The following is a 4,856-nucleotide window of genomic DNA, read 5'->3' as shown; positions in this document are numbered from 1 at the left end:
GTGTTTAAATATCCATATTATGATTATTTTTCAATTTAACTTCATTCTCTATATTGTACGCTAATGTGCTTTAGACAGTATAACATACACTGCATGATGAATACGTCCACATGGACAGCTCAGTTCGTGAGTAAAAGCACTCATTGTTAATACTGTACTGTATTTTGATTAAACAAATACCTAATGAAAATTATCAAACTCAAAAGCGCAATATTTCCCAGTTTACGTAAATGGATGAACTACTTTTCTTCCCTCCTATACCTGGTAAAGTGATTTGTTTGTATTTTACTCCAGTATCATTGAACTCCAGTCGTGGAACGGGGTAGCAAACTGCGTTGATCCACAGGTATAGCCAAGTTAATATTAAAAATGTTAGTAAAAATAAAATGATGTCCCTGTATAAACTCTGTATATGATGAGATGGAAACATATAGGTACATAAGTGAGTAATTAGATATGAAAAGATAATGGATACGTGGATTCGAAAATATACGAACAATTATTCATTATCCTGTCGGGAATAGCACTCGCGTGCACTGACCAACAACGAAGGACGAAAAGTCACATGTCAGATTATTCTGTCTTCGTGATACAGCCTGCATTCAGACGTGTTACTCGCATATCTTGAGTTTTTCTTTTAGCATTCCTTAACATGTGGGTCACAGTGCGATGTCGTGAGAAGTTACATTGGCTGCCTTGGACACATTGCTTCTGCGACGTTGCGACGTCACAAGCAGACTTCACTCCTACTAATATAGGCCTACTGGTATACAATCATAATAGCCAAACAAGAGACTTTTCGGTGAGTCTTTTCTAGTGAAAATATTTAAATAATTACTACATGTTGTAGCATTTCCGATTGGCTGTGTATCTGCTTTGTGTGAAAGTATAGTGTTTTGTTTGACTAAAAAAAGTCTTGAACTGATTTTCGGCGTGTTTGGTCTACGAAATTTATGATAAGCTGTAGTACAGATGTCCTGTCATTGCTTTACTTTACAATACTGTCTTTGTTTTATGTCCGTATAATCAGAAACGATAAATTATAGCTAAATATAATAATAATAATAATAATAATAATAATAATAATAATAATAATAATTTTTATTTATTTATTTACTTATATTTAATGTATTGTACAACAGCCAGTGGCCAATTATAGTTCAGCACAAAGAATATAACAAAACATTAGCAATAATTTACAATAAAAGTACAAAAAATAATTAAATTAATGGCAATTAAATAAAATGATAATTACAAATGGAAGAATGGAATCATAAATGAAGAATGTAATCATATAAAATAGTATTACAAAGATATACAAGATTATAATACAGCGACAATAATGACATTGAATGGACGGAATAAAATGGATGACTAAACTACAAAGCATAATGAGATTAAAAGTAATTGTATTTGAAAATGAAAGGATGGAATCAAGTAAATTAATAAATAACAAAATGATATAAAAGGTAGTGAGAATAATATTAAAATACATATTTAAACAAAAGATATAATTGAAAAATCATATAAAACTTCGAAGTATATAATAATAATAATAATAATAATAATAATAATAATAATAATAATTAATAATAATAATAATAAATTAAGCTTCCCTTATGAAAAGATTGCCAGATTTGACAAAGCGTATTACATATAATTTGGAAACACACCTATAAGGTAAAATGATTTACATTTGAATAAAATTACTCTTCAAAATGTAACAATGGAACAATTAATTTATGATAGCGAAAATAAGATTTGAAAAATAAAGCCCACGAAACAAAATTGTTTGTTTAAAAATTGCTTTTCAAATATTTGATGAGAACTTCGGTTTGATTTAAACTTTTTAAATGGTGAACTAAGATTTAATTCTAAATCACTGACATCAGTTGGATCAGGCATTGCACTAGTTGATTGTTCATTGATTGTTGACGGTGTAGGAACATTGACTAAATCGTTGACACTTCGTAAATGAACTGCAGAAGAGAAGTTAGAAAATTCTTCTTCTTCTGCCCTACATCTTGCATATACCATGTATAGGAGATTCTGTAGCCTACACCCTAAAGCCATTCTGGAAGTTACGAGAATACGAAAAATCTAGTCTCCATCCAGTATAGAACTTTAGACTCTTCTATTCCGTGGCCAAATTTTTCTCAATATTCACGCATTTATTTTTACTTACGTAGTCCTTTTTTCCCATTTTTTCTTGACATGCTACTTTTGGAGTAACATTTCTATAGACAGGGTAGATTCGAAAGCTGAGAAACAAAATTCTGTGACGAAAGTTTCGAGAGGGTTTTTTGTGTTGTTGCTATTGGATTGTGTACGTTGCTAATTGTAAGTTATAACAACGTAAATAAAGTCCTCGGTGCTTGCAGTTTTCCACTAATTTACACAAGGTAATGTATAAATTAGTGGAAATGGGGCTGCCGCCGAGCAGTGCATCTTCTATGTAGTGTTGTGACGTCATATAGTCGAAACCAGCAAGTCAGATTGAAAGAAAGCATGCAAACGAGCCACCGAAAATTGATTTAAAACTAAAGAAATTATGTTGGCCGGAAAAAAATGGATGAAATGGACGGAGATAGGCGAACCCGACGCTTAGCAGCAGAAAGGACTGAAGAAGAAGAAGAAGAAGAAGAAGAAGAAGAAGAAGAAGAAGAAGAAGAAGAAGAAGAAAAAGAGATTATGTTGGAAAGAGTGCGAACAAAATCGCAGTTGGGGTTTTTCTCGGGGTTCTTCCGTTCTTCCCATATTAAGAGTAAGTTATAGGCCTATGTACGTAAACGACCACAAATATTATTAGAAAATGTAGGCTCTAAATTTCTAAAATTTTATAAGAAAATGAACTCACGATTCAACAAAAATTACAAGGTACCACAACAAGACTTATTAGAACTTAAAATATCTTATAAAAGTATAAAAAATGTTCCTAATAATATTTTTCAAGCCAGTTTTATCGAAGTATGAAAAAAAACAAAGCAAAAAAAAAAAAAAAATCCGCAGTTACATCATTTGGTAACCGTAACATTGTTATGGTCTCTCTGACATCTTTAATATTTTTCCTGCATGTAATAAACACTTATTTCTGAAAAGTAGACTACTCTCAGACATGTAGAGTTGTTTATTTTAATACAATTAATTTTTTATTTGTCCTATATAAAATATATTAAAATTTACATAATGTTTTGTGACCTAATTTTTCTATTTTCAAAGAAATGGGCATTATTATAGTCTACCTTTTGCATAAATGTATGTTAAATCAGTGTACAAAATTTCAGAATTGTATCTCTAATGGTTGTGGAGTTATGAAATAATGTGTGAAAATTTTCAAATTTTGGAAAATTTAATTTCAAGTAAAAAGTGAATTCTAAAAATATTATTAGTAACCTTTCTTATACTTTTATCAGATATTTAAGTTCTAATAAGTCTTGTTGTGGTACTTTATAATTTTTGTCCAATTGTGAGTTCATTTCTTTACAAAATTTTAGCAATTTAGAGCTTGCAATCTCCATTTCTCCATTTCGTCATCATTCCATAGCATTCCCGAACACCTGCTGACGACGCAAGAAGGGGGCTGGCCTAGGGACGAGGGGAGTTACCTGCTCAAAACCTGGGTTCGCAGCGAACCTTGGTGTAGTCAGCCGGTGTGGGTTTGGGAATGTGATCAGCTTGGGGGTTAGCGCAATAGATCGTAACAAGTCGTAGTGCTGGATCATAGTGCCCCTTCCCGTAAATTCCATTCCATTCCAAGTGTACTAATTGTATATTTAACATGGAGGCATGAGATAATAATTACTCTGCCTGCTATTATACTTCAATCTCGCTCCACCTCTATATGATTGATTGATCGATTGGGCTTATCAGGCTACTCGGTTTTATCCGGGCTGAGGCAGGTTTGTCCACCTGTCAGCATCGAATTCACGAATGCCACTCGAGCCACTTGTCGGACTTGAAAAAATCATCGCGTATATAGGTCGCAAAGCGATCCTAAGTGCAAGGAAATGTTCCGGATCTGGTCCTCGAAAGGCCAAATAAAGCCCAGTCTTTGTCTCTCGGTGCTACTTAAAATAAGATTGATAATAGGCCTAAAAATGGTTCCTTCGTTCGTGTAGAATACGCAAACATTTTGTAGTAGACCTAGCCTATATAATGAAATGCTACAGCTCTTTCTGACAAGATGTTCATTATAATCGAAGGCCCTTGGCATAATGAGTCGATACTGTATGTGATTTTGACGTTGTTGGCTCATTTGAGCGTTAAAGCCCCGCAAGACAATACGGGGAGGAGGAAGCAGACGTCGTATGTCCGTCCTTCCATCTCGCCTCGTGTAACCGCCATCAGCGAAACTTCTCCGGCCTCGGAGAGCAATTTCTCGGTCGGTGAAGCAATAGCCTCAGCATCCTTGCGGTGGTCCACTCAATCTCCTCCTCTCTCTCCCTACACTCTCCGTCTCTTTCGCTCTCCAGTATAAAGACTTTGGCTCTCTCTCTCTTTCTCTTTGGAGAGTTGCAATCGATCCTCTTCTGTTCCTCTTGCCAAGCCATTACACGGTACACGCTGAATTAACAGCCTAGCTTCATGGGGGCTTCTCCCCCCACACACTATCTCTCCTGCTCGCTCCCAATGCATGGGTACCCAACCATCCAACCATCTACCCAAAGCTCGAGCCAAGCCAGGCTTCGCTTATACCGGTTTTCACGGGTTGCTAAGTTGAACGTGTAATTTTGCATTTGCTGGGTTGTGTAAGCGGAAAGTTTTACAGTTAAGTGGTCCACAAAATTTTCGGCAACTCTGTCTGTGTGTCTGTCTGTCTGACTGCTATAGTATAGTGGTGGTTGCTTGCCTATATA

The sequence above is a fragment of the Periplaneta americana genome, chromosome 4 (assembly GCF_040183065.1).
Source record: "Periplaneta americana isolate PAMFEO1 chromosome 4, P.americana_PAMFEO1_priV1, whole genome shotgun sequence".
Taxonomy (NCBI): Eukaryota; Metazoa; Arthropoda; class Insecta; order Blattodea; family Blattidae; genus Periplaneta; species Periplaneta americana.
The sequence above is the reverse complement of the archived record's forward strand: the minus strand, read 5'-3'. Positions refer to the sequence as shown.